The sequence below is a fragment of the Hyla sarda genome, chromosome 1 (genome assembly GCF_029499605.1).
Source record: "Hyla sarda isolate aHylSar1 chromosome 1, aHylSar1.hap1, whole genome shotgun sequence".
In the NCBI taxonomy this organism is placed as follows: domain Eukaryota; kingdom Metazoa; phylum Chordata; class Amphibia; order Anura; family Hylidae; genus Hyla; species Hyla sarda.
In genome coordinates this window covers 12,402,789-12,426,255 of record NC_079189.1, presented here as the reverse complement: position 1 = coordinate 12,426,255, position 23,467 = coordinate 12,402,789, and the positions used below count along the sequence as shown (strand labels likewise).

The 23,467-nt window shown below is 43.1% G+C and overlaps 1 protein-coding gene across 3 annotated transcripts in view; it reads right to left on the bottom strand.

The window, feature by feature from the left end:
* The window catches only part of FBXO41 (F-box protein 41), a 109,198-nt gene extending 87,010 nt beyond the window's left edge, over positions 1–22,188 (bottom strand). Inside the window, exon 1 of one of the 3 annotated variants that reach the window (XM_056552039.1) lies at positions 21,934–22,188. The gene's annotated coding sequence lies outside the window, so the exon portion shown is untranslated. The other 2 variants (XM_056552054.1, XM_056552063.1) reach the window with 2 other exon arrangements.
* Between the last annotated feature and the right edge of the window lie 1,279 nt (positions 22,189–23,467).

Genomic DNA, 23,467 nt, shown 5'->3' with positions numbered 1-23,467 from the left:
TCACTAGACACAAGGGATGTACTCTAATAACCACTAGACACCAGGGATGTACTCTACTAACTACTAGACACCAGGGGTGTCCTATAATAACCACTAGACACAAGGGATGTAATCTAATAACCACTAGACACCAGGGATGTCATCTACTAAACACTAGACACCAGGGGTGTCATCTAATAACCACTAGACACCAGGGATGTCATCTACTAAACACTAGACACCAGGGGTGTCATCTAATAACCAATAGACACCAGAGATGTTATCTACTAAACACTAGACACATGGGATGTCGTCTACTAAACACTAGACACCAGGGATGTCATCTAATAACCAATAGACACCAGAGATGTAATCTACTAAACACTAGACAACAGGGATGTGATCTGAGCACAAGGTAAATGGATGTAATTTACTCACTACAAGACATTGGGTCTGCCATCTACTAACCAGAGGACAGCAGGGATTTCATTTACTAACCCCTAAACACCTGGAATGTCATCTACCACCCACTAGACATCAGTGATGTTATCTACTACCCACTAGACACCAGGGGTGTAATCTAACCACAAGATAACTGGGATATGATCTACTCACCACTATATATGTTTGTAATATTTTAACCACTACAAACCAGGGATGCAATTTACCAACCACTAGATGCCAGGGATGCAATCTACCAACCACTAGATACCACAGAGTTTATCTAATTATTTACCACAGATCTACTAACCACTAGATGCCAGGGATGCAATCTACCACCCACTAGAGTGATCTGCTAATCCCTAGACATTGTATACTGCAGCAACCATACAGACAGCAGTGCCAACCAATAAACCTCCCATATCCCTGTGCCAACCGCATTACCGATACAACGGTGTCAGCTATGTGGCACTGTTCACAGAAGTGCTGTCCATGACGGTAAGTCCTGCCAGTCCAAAGTTCAGGCTCAGATCCATAATACGGCACCATAGCTTTGGGGTCATACGGTACCTCTGAGGTGTAAGGAATCATTATTTTTAGAGGGGGGGGGAAAAGGACAAGTAGTCATTTCCGTGAGGCGGATTTCTACGTCAGTAATGTTCTTCTATATCCACCGAGATGGTTCCGGGCCCTGGTGGGGCGGAGGGAATCGTTCTATAATCCCGTCTGGTTAATCTTCTCTCATTATCGAACCCTCCAAGAGTCGCGTTATGTAAAAATGAATCAACCTCTCCAGCGTCTTAAGACTCTGAGCGCAGGAACGTGGCCCCTCACCCGTACTGAACCGGCTCCTACAATAGATCGGCGTCTACCAGGAGTGATTATCTCCTCCTCGGGAGACGAGATAAGCGGCGCACCCCCTCCCGCTTACACATTAGACTCTAATAAGAGGGCAGTGAATCAGTCCGTTCTGTAAGTCCCTAATGGAAAACTGTAGAAGACCGGGCGACAACTACTCGGGGTCTGAGCGGAGGTGCGTCATCCATTCCTGCCGGGACTGTGTTAAGCCCCCCATAAGCACCGCCGTACATAGGGATCAATATATTCCGTAGGGTTTAATGGAAGGATTTAATCTTATATAAGAGGAAGCTGTGGGTTTAGTGACTCATATGACCTGTAATTTCTCTATAAGCCATCGGCGACACCGGACGTGCGAGGACCAAGACTATGTTAAAGGGGTACTCCGGTGGAAAACTTTTTTTTTTTAAATCAACTGGTGCCAGAAAGTTAAACAGATTTGTAAATAACTTCTATTAAAAAATCGTAATCCTTCCAGTACTTATTAGCGGCTGAATACTGCAGAGGAAATTATTTTCTTTTTGGAACACAGAGCTCTCTGCTGAATCACGAACACAGAGCTCTCTGCTGACATCACGAGCACAGTGCTCTCTGCTGACATCTCTGTCCATTGTAGGAACTGTCCAGAGTAGGAGAAAATCCCCATAGCAAACATATGCTGCTCTGGACAGTTCCTACAATGGACAGAGATGTCAGCAGAGAGCACTGTGCTCGTAATGTCAGCAGAGAGCTCTGTGTTCGTAATGTCAGCAGAGAGCTCTGTGTTCCAAAAAGAAAAATAATTTCCTCTGTTGTATTCAGCAGCTAATAAGTACTGGAAGGATTAAGATTTTTTTTTAATAGAAGTAATTTACAAATCTGTTTAACTTTCTGGCACCAGTTCATTAAGAAAAAAACATTTTCCCACCGGAGTACCCCTTTAAAGGGGTAGTGCGCCCCTAGACATCTTATCCCCTATTTAAAGGATAGGGGATAAGATGTCTGATTGCGGGGGTCCCACGATCAGACATCTTATCCCCTATCCTTTAGATAGGGGATAAGATGTCTAGGGGCGCACTACCCCTTTAACATAGTTTTAGAACGCTGGGTGCAGGCAGCTGGGGTCGTGACATCACGGCCACGCCCCTTGTGACATCTCACCACACACCATCAATGCAAGTCTATGGGAGGGGGCGTGGCCACGCCCCCTCCCATAGACTTGCATTGAGGGGGTGTGGTGTGATGTCACAAGGGGCGTGGCCGTGATGTCACGACCCCAGCTGCCCGCACCTAGCGTTCGGAATAATATGTTCCGAACACTGGGGCAGCGGAGTACCCCTTTAAAAGGCTACTCCACTGGAAAACATTTTTTGAGGAAGTGTGGTGTGACGTCACGAGAGGCGTCTCCACTGGAAAACATATTTTTTTAAATCAACTGGTGCCAGAAAGTTAAACAGATTTGTAAATTACTTAAAAAAAAAAAAAATCTTAATCCTTCCAGTACTTATCAGTTGCTGTATACTACAGAGGAAGTTCTTTTCTTTTTAAATTTCCTTTCTGCCTGACCACAGTGCTCTCTGCTGACACCTCTGTCCATTTTAGGAACTGTCCAGAGTAGGAGCAAATCCCCATAGAAAACCTCTCCTGCTCTGGACAGTTCCTAAAATGGACAGAGGTGTCAGCAGAGAGCACTGTGGTTGTGACGGAAAGGAAATTCAAAAAAGAAAAGAACTTCCTGTGGATTATACAGCAGCTGATAAGTGCTGGAAGGGTTAAGATTTTTAAATAGAAGTAATTTACAAATCTGTTCAACTTTCTGGCACCGTTTTATTTTAAAAAAAAAAAATGTTTTCCAGTGGAGTACCCCTTTAAAGTGGAGAAGGAGGCGACATCTGTATACGGGGCAATGGGGGAGATGCCAGGCAAGGGGGGCACTGAGGCTGGTGATGGGGCACTTTTCAGTGCCTGCTGTGTACTATACTTAGTAACGTGCATGTACCGCGCCCCACAATGCTAACTCTGGAAAAGTCGGAAAGCTTTTAGGATCTCGCCAGGTTTCAGCTCCGCAGCTGCCATGGTAACAGTTGTGCTCTGCCATGTTTACTATGGTTAACCCTCTCCTCTCCAGTGCATGAATGTTTGCCTCACTGAAGCTTCAGATATACAGTCCCGATGCTCAAGAACTCTAAAATCTGCATAGACCCTTGGATCACCCCAATATTATTCCCAAGGGGAGACCACAGAAACTGCGACACCCGAGCCAGCGCCAAATTCATAACTATAGATCCTGTACATGGAATGTGAGCAGAATATTACAGATTATATATATACATACAGAACTAGGTCAGTGTGTACATACATTAGAGAGACTGGGCCAACCAATGGAAGCGCCCACCCTGGTGTAAACCTCTGTGTTAAAGGGACAATGAAGCAGAAAATGCTTCATGCTTTCCAGCATGCCTCCACACTCTTCGCGGGGACATCCCCGGTCATCAGAGCTCCTGCACTTCAGATTGTCCCTCACACACAGTTTCCCGTGGAAGCAGCGCCAAGTCAAGTCCCAAAACTTCAAGGGGATCCTGATAGAATTCAAAAGCCCTAAACCCACCTCCAGATCCCGACTTGGACAGTTCTTGAGCGCCAATGGCCTCTGGAAATGAGAAGACAGGACCCTCTTGTCAAGGAATTTCCTTGACAGAGTCCTAATCTCCCCCATCCCCAGACCCCACCGACGAATAACCTTCAGAACCGGGGTAGCATAAGCCGGGAGATGTCCGTGTGGTGTGCGAAGATCCTTCACTTGCCCTCCTGTCTCCCATTCCTGGAAGAGTGGGCGTAACCATCCCCTACAGGAGGATACCCACGGAGGAGACCTCTCTGACCAGAGGTTTGCTATATTGGTCTTAAGAAAGGTATTCACTAGGAACACCACAGGGTTGACCATACACAACCCCCCTAGTCTCCTCGTACGGTAAGTAACCTCTCTCTTCACTAGGTTCAGTCTATTCCCCCATAACATTTGGAAGAACACACTGTAGACCCGGGTCCAAAGAGGTTCTGGCAACATGCATACACTGCCCAGGTATATCAGTAAAGGGAGCAGGAATGTTTTGATCAGGTTAACCCTTTCCCGCAGGGTCAAAGACCAACCCTTCCACTGATCCACCTTCTGAGCGGCGATCTTAAGCCTGCTGTCCCAGTTTTGTTTAGGGTAATCCCCTTGACCAAATTCGATGCCGAGGACTTTTGCAGATTCCTGGGGCTCCGGAAGGACGTCCGGGAGATCAAAACCAGGATCTCCCCCTCCCAGCCAGAGACTCTCACACTTATCGTGATTGATCTTGGACCCGGATGACTCCCGAGTTGCGGACCACCTCTGACATCACCCACCGGCCCTCCTCTTGTGAGGAGACAAACACGGTGACATCATCAGCATACGCTACCGCCCTCAGAGCCAAACCCGGCACCACCAGGTCCATTCTCACCCCCGCCAACGGTCCACAGGAAAGGATCAACCCTCCTAAGGAAAGGATCAACTGCAAACACGTACAGCAACGGGCTCAAAGGACAACCCTTACGGACACCTGACCCAACCTCAAAAGAGCGGACAATCCAACCATTCACAAGCAGGAAACTTACTGCCCCTACATAAAAGGTCTTAAGCCAATCTACAACCCCCCCCCCCCCCCCTCCCGCCAGGCCATATCTCAGAAGAACAGACCAGAGGTACTCAATGTTAACCCAATCAAATGCTTTTTCCTGATCCAAGGACAGCAAGTAACCCTTCCAGTGGCCGCCCTACCCTGCTCCACTGCCTCTTGTACACTGAACCCAGCACTAAATGTACTGTGGCCCGAAACAGACCAATGCTGAGCCCCCGAAAGGAGCCGAGGTGCAAACTCCACCAGCCGGTTGAACAGCACTTTTGCCAGAATTTTTCTGTCCGCATTGAGAAGCGCTAAGGGACGCCAATTCTCAATGCGGGACGGGTCTTTACCCTATGACAGGATGATCAGCGCTGACCTCCTCATTGACTTCGGCAGAGTGCCCGAGGATAGACACTCATTAAATACCTCGGTCAAGCGGGGCACCAAAGTGTCCTGAAAGCTGTACCGGGTAACTTCTTGAGCACAACCCTATCAATCGCCATCCTGACTTCCTCTTCCCGGATCATCTCTGTCAAAACGTCAAGAGAGGGGTCTACTCCTGGTTCAGGGACGGTTTCAGCCAAGAAAGCTGATACCTTATCTCGATCTAGATCCTTCCTTCCCAAGAGGTGCAAGTAAAAGGATCTGACGACCTCCAGGATCCCTGATCTGGACCTTTTCAAGGATCCCGTACTATTAATCAGTCCTGAGACTATTTTACTATTCACTGACATCTTGCAGTTTCTGTAAGGGTCGGGCGAGCGGTACTTCCCGTAATCCCTCTCAAAAACCAAAGATGCGTGTCTGTCGTACTGGCACTTCATCAACAAGGACTTCACTCTGGAGATATCCTCTCGGCTACCTCCAGTCGAGACAAGGTGCTCAAGTTTCTTCCCCAGGCCCTGGTACAAACGGTACCTGTTTAGGCTTCTGAGGCCTGAGAGCTGGCGGAAGAATCTCGCAACCCTTTTCTTGAAGATCTCCCACCACTCTGACTTACTGCTACAAAGGCCCAGCAATGGTACCTGGCTCTGAAGAAAATCCTCAAAGGACTGTCTTATCTCCGCTTCTTCCAAGAGAGACAAATTCAGCTCCAATAGCCTCTGCCCATCCAGGGGGTCTCTGTGACATTCAGAGAAAACAAAATTAACAGTGATGGAAGAATTCCAGCTCAACAACAGATACTGCTGAAGAGACGGCTTCCTCCTTTAAATAAAACCTGTCTATCCTAGACCTACAACTACCCCTATGATAGGTGAATCCCGCGTGGCCTGGGGTGTGCCAGATGTGGACATCCACCAGGCGAGCCTCACTCGCTATGCTATTAAGGGCGACGCTATCATAAGTCAGCTTGTCTCTGGCACCTCCCCTGTCTTGGGGCCTCGTGACAGCATTAAAGTCCCCTCCAAAGACCACCTGCCGACTTGTAAAAAGATAGGGCTTGATCCTCATAAAGAGACACTTCCGGTCCCACTTAGACTGTGGGCCGTAGACATAAATAAGGCACAGTTCTTGTCCCTTCATGAGAACATCTAAAATCAGGCACCTCTCCATTTCTAACTCAACAACCAGTCGGCATTCTACCGCTGCGGTAAAAAGGACCGACACTCCGCTATACGGCTCGGCCCCAAGAGACCAGTAGGAGGGCCCATTCGTCCACTCCCTTCTAGCTCAAAATATAGATGATACATCTGTTAACCTGGTGTCCTGCAAAAATGTTGGCTTCTACACCTGACATAACTTTACTATCCTCGTCTCCGGACTCTAGGCCAGTGTCTGCACACAAGGACAGAACCTCCTCAGGAGAAAAGGTCTTGGCACCCCCTGGAAGCCCCACTGTCCCCTTTAGAACCTCAGCCTCCCCTAAGAAAGAGATGTCACCGAGAATCGGTTGGAAAGGTCAATCAGAAGGGAGTAAGTTTTGCCTTACTTCGGCACCTGTACCCCGGTGGAAAAAGATCTCAAATCTTCACTTATCCTTCTGCCATCCCCCTCACAATAAGAGGACTCTGAGGAGATTCTGGATCCTCCTGTTCTCCTCATATAGCTCACTATTCCTCCCACCTTAGCAGCAAGGTTACCCTCTGGGGCAGGATCAGAGGTTGTATCAAGCTTTCCCCATCACCCTATCCCTTTGGCGTTTATTAAGACGTCTTAGTTGGGCTGGCATCTTTTTCTTGCTGTTCCTCAATTACCCCTCAGCTCCTCCACCTCTGCTAGTCCACTCCCCAAATTTCGGGTCATGATCTCCACCCATTGGTGTCAAGACCGCATTGGGGAAAGAACGAGGACAACGACTGAAAGGGTGAACTAAGTGACCATAAAGGTGACACCACAAAATGCCGCAAGATGGCCTACACCCCCACACAAGGCACATTTCTTCACCCTACAGATTACACTGACCCCGGCTGATCCCAGAAGAAATTCTGGACTCGATCCCTACCGAGAAAGGCAGAGGATGAAATATGGGTACCTGTATTTCCTGATGTCTACACAAAAGAGTGACTCGTTACGGGTCAAAATGGTCACTCTCTTGATTTCGTTCTGACGAGACAATGCCTGCACATGAAAGTCTCGCCAGCCGGGCTCATTCTTTACCAATTCATAGTTTGTCCAAAAAAAGCTCAAGCCCCTCTGGCCGAACAAAATTAATATTGAATTCAGGAGTACCAGGAGTGTCACTGTGTACATACATTACATTACTTATCCTGTACTGTTCCTGAGTTATATCCTGTATTATACTCCAGAGCTGTACTCACTATTCTGCTGGTGAGGTCACTGTGTACATACATTACATTACTTATCCTGTACTGTTCCTGAGTTATATCCTGTATTATACCCCAGAGCTGTACTCACTATTCTGCTGGTGAGGTCACTGTGTACATACATTACATTACTTATCCTGTACTGATCCTGAGTTATATCCTGTATTATACTCCAGAGCTGTACTCACTATTCTGCTGGTGAGGTCACTGTGTACATATACTACATTACTTATCCTGTACTGATCCTGAGTTATATCCTGTATTATACTCCAGAGCTGTACTCACTATTCTGCTGGTGAGGTCACTGTGTACATACATTACATTACTTATCCTGTACTGATCCTGAGTTATATCCTGTATTATACTCCTGGGCTGTACTCACTATTCTGCTGGTGAGGTCACTGTGTACATACATTACATTACTTATCCTGTACTGATCCTAAGTTATATCCTGTATTATACTCCAGAGCTGTACTCACTATTCTGCTGGTGAGGTCACTGTGTACATACACTACATTACTTATCCTGTACTGATCCTGAGTTATATCCTGTATTATACTCCAGAGCTGTACTCACTATTCTGCTGGTGAGGTCACTGTGTACATACACTACATTACTTATCCTGCACTGATCCTGAGTTATATCCTGTATTATACTCCAGTACTGCACTCACTATTCTGCTGGTGAGGTCACTGTGTACATACATTACATTACTTATCCTGTACTGATCCTGAGTTATATCCTGTATTATACTCCAGAGCTGTACTCACTATTCTGCTGGTGGGGTCACTGTGTACATACATTACATTACTTATCCTGTACTGATCCTGAGTTATATCCTGTATTATACTCCAGAGCTGTACTCACTATTCTGCTGGTGGAGTCACTGTGTACATACATTACATTACTTATCCTGTACTGGTCCTGAGTTATATCCTGTATTATACTCCAGAGCTGTACTCACTATTCTGCTAGTGAGGTCACTGTGTACATACATTACATTACTTATCCTGTACTGATCCTGAGTTATATCCTGTATTATACTCCAGAGCTGTACTCACTATTCTGCTGGTGAGGTCACTGTGTACATACATTACATTACTTATCCTGTACTGATCCTGAGTTATATCCTGTATTATACTCCAGAGCTGTACTCACTATTCTGCTGGTGAGGTCACTGTGTACATACATAACATGACTTATCCTGTACTGATCCTGAGTTATATCCTGTATTATACTCCAGAGCTGAACTGTTACCCAGAATACAGAAGACAAGCGGTGCTCTGCAGTGCCCACACATACACATGTTTTGCACCTATAAGAAGACGGGCGCACTCACTTACACAAGGTGGAGAACATTTTGCACCCACATTTCCGGCAGTGACAGGAATCATCCTGTTGAGCTGCATCTGGTGAATGACTCAGCTGCCAGTACAGACAAGAGTGGGGTGCAGCGTGCCGCTCGCTCCTGTGCACACCTGTGCATCTGCCTGGGGCTCCATGCCCGCTGCCACAGATTACTCCCACAAGAACGGAAGCACATGTAAAAATGCAATGGACAAAAGAATGTGCACCCCGAGTATCATTCAGAACTCCAGCACGGCCCCACAGTCCAGAGGTTAGGGCTTTACACAGCAGTGGCTGATGACTGGCATTGTGCAGACATAAGAATGCATTGGGATCAAAGTGACCAACAACAAGTCACTAGAACAGTGTTTACATACCAGTGTGCCCAGCATGGCCCACACAGACCTTGGCAATTTTATTTTCACAGCTACAGTACAAAAAACTTGAATGTGGCATTACCTCACTACTACTCCATTATTATCTGATAACAACCTTATCATTACCTCACTACTACTACTCCATTATTATCTGATAACAACCTCATCATTACCTCACTACTACTACTCCATTATTATCTGACAAAAACCTCATCATTACCTCACTACTACTCCATTATTATCTGATAACAACCTCATCATTACCTCACTACTACTCCATTATTATCTGACAAAAACCTCATCATTACCTCACTACTACTCCATTATTATCTGACAACAACCTCATCATTACCTCACTACTACTCCATTATTATCTGACAACAACCTCATCATTACCTCACTACTAACCTATCATTACCTCACTACTACTCCATTATTATCTGACAACAACCTCATCATTACCTCACTACTAACCTATCATTACCTCACTACTACTCCATTATTATCTGACAACAACCTCATCATTACCTCACTACTAACCTATCATTACCTCACTACTACTCCATTAGTATCTGACAACAACCTCATCATTACCTCACTACTAACCTATCATTACCTCACTACTACTCCATTATTATCTGACAACAACCTCATCATTACCTCACTACTAACCTATCATTACCTCACTACTACTCCATTAGTATGTGACAACAACCTCATCATTACCTCACTACTAACCTATCATTACCTCACTACTACTCCATTATTATCTGACAACAACCTCATAATTACCTCACTACTAACCTATCATTACCTCACTACTACTCCATTATTATCTGACAACAACCTCATCATTACCTCACTACTAACCTATCATTACCTCACTACTACTCCATTAGTATGTGACAACAACCTCATCATTACCTCACTACTAACCTATCATTACCTCACTACTACTCCATTATTATCTGACAACAACCTCATAATTACCTCACTACTAACCTATCATTACCTCACTACTACTCCATTAGTATGTGACAACAACCCCATAATAACCTGACTACTACGTTATTATTACTTCACTATTACCTAACCACTTCCTCACTACTACCCCATAATAACCTGACTACCACCTCATCATTACCTCACTACTAACCTATTATTACCTCATTAATACCCCATAACATGAATACCACCTCGTCATTAACTCACTACTACCCCATAATAAAATGACCACTACCTATCATTACCTCCCTACTATTCCATTATCTGACAACCACCCCATAATAACCTGACTACTCATCCTGACTACCTCAACCTTACCTCATTACTACACTAATATTACCTCACTACTACCGCATAACATGAATACCACCTAACAATTACTTCACTACTACTCTAAAATAAAATGACTACTATCTTATCATTACCTCATTACTACCCTATTATTAACTCACTATTACCCCATAATTACCTTACTATTCACACTATTACTTCACTACTACCTCACCATTACCACACTACTACCTCAATATTACCTCACTACTATCCAATTACCTCATGACTACTCCTTTTTACCTCACTACTGCCACTTTATAACATATCCAATACCCAATTATTACCCTTCTTCTTTCCTATTACCGCCTCACCAGTTCCTCATTATTAACTCACTAATACCTTTGCTATTACCTCACTTCTCCATTATTACCTTGTAGATCTTTATTACCTAACCACTATTCCAACATATAAACAAACCAGTTCTCACCTTTATATAGGAACTGTAATGCCCCACGGGTGTGGACCCACTGTGTCACAAGTGGCAGCTGGCCAGGCAGAATGGGGCAAAACTGACCCTATAGATAGCGTCAGACGCAGCAGAGCTGAACAGGTGTTTAAGATGGCTACAGGTGCTTCAAGCAGACAGGAATAATGGTCGACAGTCCAAGTACATTAACAGGAAAGACCAGTCAGGGTCCGGGGGATAAGACAGAAGCAAAGTCCAGTAGTCAGGTAATGGTCAGGAACACTGGATCAGCAGATAACTCAGAGACAATGAGCTGTGCAGGAAACTACACTATTGCTAAGGCATCAGGGAACAGCTTTTTTATAGGGAGTGCCTAGCAGGGATTGTAGGGGGAACAGTTACACGGTGCACAGTGGCCCTATAAGTTCCAGGCAGTACACAAGCACGGATCCTAGTGGACCGAGTGGAAACTGCAGCAAAGGCTGAAGCAACAGGAAAGAATTCAGAGGATGTCGCCTGACGCTGGTAAAAACATAAAGTACGCTGGTGGTGGTTTCTAACCAGCGGCATTCGAGGAACAAAGTCCAGCATGGATAGCCTGGAAAAGGTCCAACAACCGTGAAGAACATAAAGAAAAGGTACCTTCTGGACCAGTGCCAGAAAACATAATCTTTTATTATGGCATAAAACTAACAAAACAGTATCCACATAGCTGGGGGTCATATAGAATCTGCCGCATGGTCTATGACTAAGGTCCAAGTGACTAAATTGTGTGTGATCCTACGTGACCCCTGGATATGTGGATACTGTTTTAATATTTTTATGTCATAATAAAGGATTAAGTTTTATGGCATTTGTCCAGCAGGAACTTTTTATTCATACTACCCATTATTACCTCACTACTATCCATTACCTCACTACTATCCCATTATTACCTCACTACTATCCCATTATTACCTCACTACTATCCATTACCTCACTACTATCCCATTATTACCTCACTACCACCTCATTATTACCTCACTACTATCAATTACCTCACTACTATCCCATTATTACCTCACTACTATCCCATTATTACCTCACTACCACTTCATTATTACCTCACTACTATCCCATTATTACCTCACTACTATCCCATTATTACCTCACTACCACCTCATTTTTACCTCACTACTATCCCATTATTACCTCAGTACTATCAATTACCTCACTACTATCCCATTATTACCTCACTACTATCCCATTATTACCTCACTACTATGCCATTATTACCTCACTACCACCTCATTATTACCCACTACCATTATTACCTCACTACTATCCCATTATCTCACTACCACCTCATTATTACCTCACTACTATCCCATTATTACCTCACTACTATCCCATTATTACCTCACTACTATGCCATTATTACCTCACTACCACCTCATTATTACCCACTACCATTATTACCTCACTACTATCCCATTATCTCACTACCACCTCATTATTACCTCACTACTATCCCATTATTACCTCACTACCACCTCATTATTACCTCACTACTATCCCATTATTACCTCACTACTATCCCATTATTACCTCACTACTATCCCATTATTACCTCACTACTATCCCATTATTACATCACTACTATCCCATTATTACCTCACTACCACCTCATTATTACCTCACTACTATCCCATTATTACCTCACTACAACCTCATTATTACCTCAGTACTATCCCATTATCTCACTACTATCCCATTATTACCTCACTACCACCTCATTATTACCTCAGTACTATCCCATTATTACCTCACTACTATCCCATTATTACCTCACTACCACCTCATTATTACCTCACTACTATCCCATTATTACCTCACTACTATCCCATTATTACCTCACTACCACCTCATTATTACCTCACTACTATCCCATTATTACCTCACTACAACCTCATTATTACCTCACTACCACCTCATTATTACCTCACTACTATCCCATTATTACCTCAGTACTATCCATTACCTCACTACTATCCTATTATTACCTCACCACTATGCCATTATTACCTAACTACCACCTCATTATTACCTCACTACTATCCCATTATTACCTCAGTACTATCCCATTATTACCTCAGTACTATCCCATTATTACCTCACTACTATCCCATTATTACCTCACTACTATCCCATTATTACCTCACTACCACTTCATTATTACCTCACTACTATCCCATTATTACCTCACTACTATCCCATTATTACCTCACTACCACCTCATTTTTACCTCACTACTATCCCATTATTACCTCAGTACTATCAATTACCTCACTACTATCCCATTATTACCTCACTACTATCCCATTATTACCTCACTACTATGCCATTATTACCTCACTACCACCTCATTATTACCCACTACCATTATTACCTCACTACTATCCCATTACCTCACTACCACCTCATTATTACCTCACTACTATCCCATTATTACCTCACTACTATCCCATTATTACCTCACTACCACCTCATTATTACCTCACTACCACCTCATTATTACCTCACTACCACCTCATTATTACCTAACTACTATCCCATTATTACCTCACTACTATCCCATTATTACCTCACTACTATCCCATTATTACCTCACTACTATCCCATTATTACATCACTACTATCCCATTATTACCTCACTACCACCTCATTATTACTTCACTACTATCCCATTATTACCTCACTACAACCTCATTATTACCTCAGTACTATCCCATTATCTCACTACTATCCCATTATTACCTCACTACCACCTCATTATTACCTCAGTACTATCCCATTATTACCTCACTACTATCCCATTATTACCTCACTACCACCTCATTATTACCTCACTACTATCCCATTATTACCTCACTACTATCCCATTATTACCTCACTACCACCTCATTATTACCTCACTACTATCCCATTATTACCTCACTACAACCTCATTATTACCTCACTACCACCTCATTATTACCTCACTACTATCCCATTATTACCTCAGTACTATCCATTACCTCACTACTATCCTATTATTACCTCACTACTATGCCATTATTACCTAACTACCACCTCATTATTACCTCACTACTATCCCATTATTACCTCAGTACTATCCCATTATTACCTCAGTACTATCCCATTATTACCTCACTACTATCCCATTATTACCTCACTACCACCTCATTATTACCTCACTACTATCCCATTATTACCTCACTACCACCTCATTATTACCTCAGTACTATCCCATTATCTCACTACTATCCCATTATTACCTCACTACTATCCCATTATTACCTCACTACTATCCCATTATTACCTCACCACCACCTCATTATTACCTCACTACTATCCCATTATTACCAGTACTATCCCATTATTACCTCACTACCACCTCATTATTACCTCACTACTATCCCATTATTACCTCACTACAACCTCATTATTACCTCAGTACTATCCCATTATCTCACTACTATCCCATTATTACCTCACTACCACCTCATTATTACCTGAGTACTATCCCATTATCTCACTACTATCCCATTATTACCTCACTACCACCTAATTATTACCTCAGTACTATCCCATTATTACCTCACTACTATCCCATTATTACCTCACTACCACCTCATTATTACCTCACTACTATCCCATTATTACCTCACTACAACCTCATTATTACCTCACTACCACCTCATTACCTCAGTACTATCCATTACCTCACTACTATCCCATTATTACCTCACTACTATGCCATTATTACCTAACTACCACCTCATTATTACCTCACTACTATCCTGTTATTACCTCAGTACGATCCCATTATTACCTCACTACTATCCTATTATTACCTCACTACTCTCCCATTATTACCTCACTACCACCTCATTATTACCTCACTACTATCCCATTATTACCTCACTACAACCTCATTATTACCTCAGTACTATCCCATTATCTCACTACTATCCCATTATTACCTCACTACCACCTCATTATTACCTCAGTACTATCCCATTATTACCTCACTACTATCCCATTATTACCTCACTACCACCTCATTATTACCTCACTACTATCCCATTATTACCTCACTACTATCCCATTATTACCTCACTACCACCTCATTATTACCTCACTACTATCCCATTATTACCTCAATACTATCCATTACCTCACTACTATCCCATTATTACCTCACTACTATGCCATTATTACCTAACTACCACCTCATTATTACCTCACTACTATCCCATTATTACCTCAGTACTATCCCATTATTACCTCAGTACTATCCCATTATTACCTCACTACCACCTCATTATTACCTCACTACCACCCCATTATTACCTCAGTACTATCCCATTATCTCACTACTATCCCATTATTACCTCACTACTATCCCATTATTACCTCACTACTATCCCATTATTACCTCACTACCACCTCATTATTACCTCACTACTATCCCATTATTACCAGTACCATCCCATTATTACCTCACTACCACCTCATTATTACCTCACTACTATCCCATTATTACCTCACTACAACCTCATTATTACCTCAGTACTATCCCATTATCTCACTACTATCCCATTATTACCTCACTACCACCTCATTATTACCTCAGTACTATCCCATTATTACCTCACTACTATCCCATTATTACCTCACTACCACCTCATTATTACCTCACTACTATCCCATTATTACCAGTACCATCCCATTATTACCTCACTACCACCTCATTATTACCTCACTACTATCCCATTATTACCTCACTACAACCTCATTATTACCTCAGTACTATCCCATTATCTCACTACTATCCCATTATTACCTCACTACCACCTCATTATTACCTCAGTACTATCCCATTATTACCTCACTACTATCCCATTATTACCTCACTACCACCTCATTATTACCTCACTACTATCCCATTATTACCTCACTACTATCCCATTATTACCTTACTACCACCTCATTATTACCTCACTACTATCCCATTATTACCTCACTACTATCCCATTATTACCTCACTATCACCTCATTATTACCTCACTACTATCCCATTATTACCTCACTACAACCTCATTATTACCTCACTGCCACCTCATTATTACCTCACTACTATCCCATTATTAGTTACATAGTACGGTCGAAAAAAGACATATGTCCATCAAGTTCAACCAGTTTCTCAGTACTATCCATTACCTCACTACTATCCCATTATTACCTCACTACTATGCCATTATTACCTAACTACCACCTCATTCTTACCTCATTACTATCCCATTATTACCTCAGTACTATCCCATTAATACCTCACTACTATCCCATTATTACCTCACTACTATCCCATTATTACCTCACTACCACCTCATTATTACCTCACTACTATCCCATTATTACCTCACTACCACCTCATTATTACCTCACTACTATCCCATTATTACCTCACTACTATCCCATTATTACCTCACTACCACCTCATTATTACCTCACTACTATCCCATTATTACCTCACTACTATCCCATTATTACCTCACTACTATCCCATTATTACCTCACTACCACCTCATTATTACCTCACTACTATCACATTATTACCTCACTACAACCTCATTATTACCTCACTACCACCTCATTACTACCTCACTAATTTGGCACTTAAAATATGATGCAATGGATTTTATTAAACAGTCCTTAAATGTTTTGACGTTTCGGTCACAGGAGCTCCTGTGACTCCGGTCATGATACAACCTACCTTCTAAGCACGGCGTCTGGCCGCTCTTCTTTATCTTGGCCTCCACACCAGTCCTGTATAATTTCTGAGGAAGGTCCAGGAAGAACAGAAACGTCAAAACATTTAAGGACCGTTTAATAAAATCATTGCATCATATTTTGAGTGCCAAGTTTATTTTACGAGTACTAAGTGAATTGGGATTCCTACTTGTGCACCTAAGGAGGGAGTGCCATAGTGTTTGTTCATCTAAATACCATTCCATTATTACCCCTACTACCATCCCATTATTACCTAAATACTATTCCATTATTACCTTACTACATCATTAATCCCAAAATACTATTCCATTATTACCTCACTACTATCCCATTATTACCTCACTACAACCTCATTATTACCTCACTACTATCCATTACCTCACTACTATCCCATTATTAATTTACTACTATCCCATTTTTACTTCACCACTATCCTATTATTAACTCACTACTATCCCATTATTACCTCACTGTTTTCCCATTATTACCTCACTACTATCCCATTATTACCTCACTACCATCTCATTATTACTCACTACTATCCCATTATTACCTCACTGTTTTCCCATTATTACCTCACTACTATCCCATTATTACCTCACTACCATCTCATTATTACCCACTACTATCCCATTATTACCTCACTACTATCCCATTATTACCTCACTACAACCTCATTATTACTCACTACTATCCCATTATTACCTCACTACAACCTCATTATTACCTCACTACTATCCCATTATTAATTTACTACTATCCCATTTTTACTTTGACACTATCCCATTATTACCTTACTACTATCCCATTATTAGCTCACTACCACCTCATTATTACCTCACTACTATCCCATTATTACCTTACTACTATTCCATTGTTACCTCACTACTATCCCATTATTACCTCACTACAACCTCATTATTACCTCACTACCACCTCATTATTACCTCACTACTATCCCATTATTTCCTCATTACTATCCCATTATTACCTCACTACTATCCCATTATTACCTCACTACTATCCCATTACCTCACTACCACCTCATTATTACCTCACTGTTATCACATTATTACCTCACTACTATCTCAATATTACCTCACTACCACCTTATTATTACCTCACTACTATCCCATTATTATCTTAATACTGTTCTATTATTACCTTACTACCATCCCATTATTACCTCGCTACTATCCCATTATTACCTCACTACCACCTAATAATTACTTCACTACCATCTCATTATTACCTTACTACTATCCATTACATCATTACCACCTCATTATTACCTCACTACCACCTAATAATAACCTCACTAGTATCCCATTATTTCCTCACCATGTAATTTTTATATTACCAATTCATTATTACCTTCCTACTATTCATTACCTCATAACCACCTCATTAGTACATCACTATTATCCTATTATTACCTCACTAATACCTAATAATAACCTCACTACCACCTCATTATTACCTCACTACTATCCCATTATTACCTCATTTTAACCTCACTACTGTTCCATTACTACCTCACTACCACCTCATTATTACCACATTACAACCTCACTACTATCAATAACTACCTCACTACCATCACATTACTACTATCCATTACCACCTCATTATTACTACAATACAACCTCATTATTACTTCATTGCCATCTTACTTTTACCTTACAACCACTTGATTTTTACCTCACTACTATCCCATTATTAGCCTACAACCATTTCTTTATTACCCTACTTCCACCTCCCTACTAGATTATTACCTCACTACTGTCCATTACTACCTCACTTATTATTACCTCACTACTATCCTATTATTTAATCACTACTACCCCCTTATCATCTCACTTCCCTTTCAATATTACCTCCCTACTACCTCATTATTACCTCACTACTACCTCACTATTACTTCACTATTATTCCATTATTACTTCACTATTACCTCAATACTACCTCATTAGTACCTCACTGCTACCTCATGATTACCTCACTACCACCTCATTATTAACTCAATATTATCCCATTATTAGCTCACTACTGTGCCATTTTTTACTCACTACCACCTTATTATTACCTCACTATCACCTCATTATTACCCCACTCTCAACTCATTATTACCTCACTGTCACCTCATTATTATCTCACTATTGCCTCATTATTACCTCAATATCACCAATTATTACTTCACTATCACCTCATTATTACCTCACTATCACCTCATTATTACCTCACGATGACATCATTATCAACTCATTATTACTTCACTGTCACCTCATTATTACCTTACTATCGCCTCTTTATAACTTCACTATTGTCTCATTATTACCTCACTATTGCCCCACTATTACCTCACTATTGCTCCATTATTACCTTGCTATCGCACCATTATTAGCTCACAGTCACCTCATTATTACCTCACTATCACCTCTTTATTCCTTCATTATTGTCTCATTATTACCTATCGCCCCATTATTACCTCACTATGACCTCATTATTACCTCACTATGACCTCATTATTACCTCACTATGACCTCATTATTATCTCCCTTTAACCTCATTATTATCTCCCTTTAACCTCATTATTATCTCTCTATTGTCTCAATATTACCTCACTATCATCTAATTATTACCTCACTATCGCCTCATTGTTACCTATGACCTCATTATTACCTCACTATGACCTCATTATTATCTCACTATGGCCTTATTATTATCTCCCTATAACCTCATTATTATCTCCCTATGCCTCAATATTACTTTACTAATGCCTAATTACTACCTCACTATTGCCTCATTATTCCTATGACCTCATTATTATCTCCCTATTGCCTCAATAATTATACCTCACTATTGCATCTTTATTAATTCACTATGACCTCATTATTACCTCACTATGAACTCATTATTACCTCACTATGACCTCATTATTATTTCCCTATCACCTCAATATTACTTCACAATCACCTCATTATTACCTCACTATCATCTCATTATTACCTCACTATCATCTTATTATTACCTCACTATCACCTCATTATTACCTCACTATCATCTCATTATTACCTCACTATCACCTCAATATTACCTCACTATAACCTTATTATAACTTCACTATCATCCCCTCATTACCTCACTACTATTCCGTTATTACCTTACTGTCACCCCATTATTACCTCCCTATCATCTCATTATTACCTCACTATCACCTCATTATTACCTCACTATCATCTCATTATTACCTCAATATCACCTCAATATTACCTCACTATAACCTTATTATTACTTCACTATCATCCCCTCATTACCTCACTACTATTCCGTTATTACCTTACTGTCACCCCATTATTACCTCACTATCACCTCTTTATTACCTCACTATCACCTCATTATTACCTCAGTGGTGTTGCCCATAGCAACCAGTCACAGCTCAGCTTTCATTTCTTAACAAGCTCTGGTGATATAAAAGCTGAGCTGCGATTGGTTGCTATGGGCAACACCAGTTTCGGTTTCAGGTGGATTGATAAATCTGGGCCATATCAACAGATTCTTGAGATACATAATCACTGTACAAAGGCACTGACCTGGGTCAGAAGTAGGGACTGTCCCTGAGAAGAGGACAACGCGGGGTACTGTGATATATATTATACACTACTACAATGTCATAACAATATACATGACATCAGCAGTGACATCATTACATATGAGTGGGCGATACTACAAACACGTTACATAAGACATAGATAGATAGATATGAGATAGATAGATAGATAGATATGAGATAGATAGATAGATATTATATGAGATAGATAGATAGATAGATATGAGATAGATAGATAGATATGAGATAGATAGATAGATAGATAGATAGATAGATATGAGATAGATAGATAGATATGAGATAGATAGATATGAGATAGATAGATAGATAGATAGATAGATATGATATGAGATAGATAGATATGATATGAGATAGATAGATAGATATGCGATAGATAGATAGATAGATAGATAGATAGATATGAGATAGATAGATAGATATGAGACAGATAGATAGATAGATATGAGACAGATAGATAGAAATGAGACAGATAGATAGATATGATGAGATAGATAGATAGATAGATAGATATGCGATAGATAGATAGATAGATATGAGATAGATAGACAGATAGATATGAGATAGATAGATAGATATGAGATAGATAGATAGATGAGATACATAGATGGATATGCTCTGTACTATGAGGATAAGATGCCATTATAAATAGGGATGGAAGGGGGGGGGGGGGAGAACATACACCTGCGGTATAGGGGGGGGGGGGGAATGTACATATAGGTGGAGTAATGGGGGAATACACATACCGCGGTATATAGAGGGGTATATGTGTAGGGGGGAGGCACATAAATCCGCGACATATAGAGGGGACACATACATCGGCGATATATAGAGGGGTCACATACATTGGCGGCATATAGAGGGGACACATCCATCGGCGGTATATGGGGGGTCACATACATTGGCGGTATATAGAGGGGACACATCCATCGGCGGTATATGGGGGTCACATCCATCGGCGATATATAGAGGGGTCACATACATTGGCGGTATATAGAGGGGACACATCCATCGGCGGTATATAGAGGGGTCACATCCATCGGCGGTATATGGGGGTCACATCCATCGGCGGTATATGGGGGTCACATCCATCGGCGGTATATAGGGGTCACATACATCCGCAGTATATATATATATGTGTCCAGGCTCTTGCCATGATGTCTCCTCGGTCCCCGGTCTCTGCAGCCGCCCCCTCCCCCCGCACCTACCTCCCGCACCGGTTGCCGCAGTGTGTGCACGCTCCTCTGATGGATGATGAGTACTCGGTGCCCCCCGCCCTGGTAGCGGTGTTCCCGCACACATGTGCCCGCTGTCCCCGGTGCAGGCCCCTCACCTCCTCTCCCGGTAATGTCGGTTCCTCCTCCTCCTCCCGCAGATGCCCGCAGTGTCTTCTCCACTTAGCGGGGATCTCCGGAGCTGCCCAGATGTGCGGCACTAAGGCACCGTCTGCAAAGACCCTCCCCTCCGCCGGCCGCACCGACCCTCCTGCAGGTGCGCACAGTCCTCCTCATCATAGGAGCAGCGTGATCTCCCGAGGGGCCCCGAGCACCCCGACCCCTGCCTGACTACAGCCTGCCGGGGACCGGAGACGGCCACTGCGGCCCGGGTGTATTGGCAGACGGTCCCTAGAACCGAGGCATCTTCTACTGACGGTATCTTCTGTACAAAATGCTCCAGTGCAATCCTGTCAAAGCAACAATGTATCCAGTGGGGCAACTCCATACCTACCGGGGGCAACTCCATACCTACCGGGGGCAACTCCATCCCTACCGGGGGCAACTCCATACCTACCGGGGGCAACTCCATCCCTACCGGGGGCAACTCCATACCTACCGGGGGCAACTCCATACCTACCGGGGGCAACTCCATCCCTATCGGGGCAACTCCATACCTACCGGGGGCAACTCCATCTCTACCGGGGGCAACTCCATACCTACCGGGGGCAACTCCATCCCTACCGGGGGCAACTCCATACCTACCGGGGGCAACTCCATCCCTACCGGGGGCAACTCCATACCTACCGGGGGCAACTCCATCCCTACCGGGGGCAACTCCATCCCTACCGGGGGCAACTCCATACCTACCGGGGGCAACTCCATCCCTACCGGGGCAACTCCATACCTACCGGGGGCAACTCCATCCCTACCGGGGGCAACTCCATACCTACCGGGGGCAACTCCATACCTACCGGGGGCAACTCCACACCTACCCGGGGCAACTCCATACCTACCGGGGGCAACTCCATACCTACCGGGGGCAACTCCATCCCTACCGGGGGCACTTCATATAATGGGGGCAACTCCATCCCTACCGGGGGCAACTCCATTCCTACCGGGGGCAACACCATCCCTACCGGGGGCACTTCATATAATGGGGGCAACTCCATCCCTACCGGGGGCAACTCCATTCCTACCGGGGGCAACACCATCCCTACCGGGGGCAACTCTACCTACTGGGGGCAACTCCATCCCTACCGGGTGCAACTCCATCCCTACCGGGGGCAACTCCATCCCTACCGGAGTGGGCAACTCCATACCTACCGGGGGCAACTCCATACCTACCGGGGGCAGCTATATATAATGGGGGCAACTCCATACCTACTGGGGGCAACTCTCTACCTACTAGGGGCAACTCCTATACCTACCGAGGGCAACTCTCTACCTACCCGGGGCAACTCCATCCCTACTGGGGGCAACTCCATACCTACCGGGGGCAACTCCATACCTACTGGGGGCAGCTTCATATAATGGGGCAACTCCATACCTACTGAGGGCAACTCCATACCTACTGGGGGCAACTCCATACCTACTAAGGGCAACTCCATACCTACCGGGGGCAACTCCATACCTACCGGGGGCAGCTATATA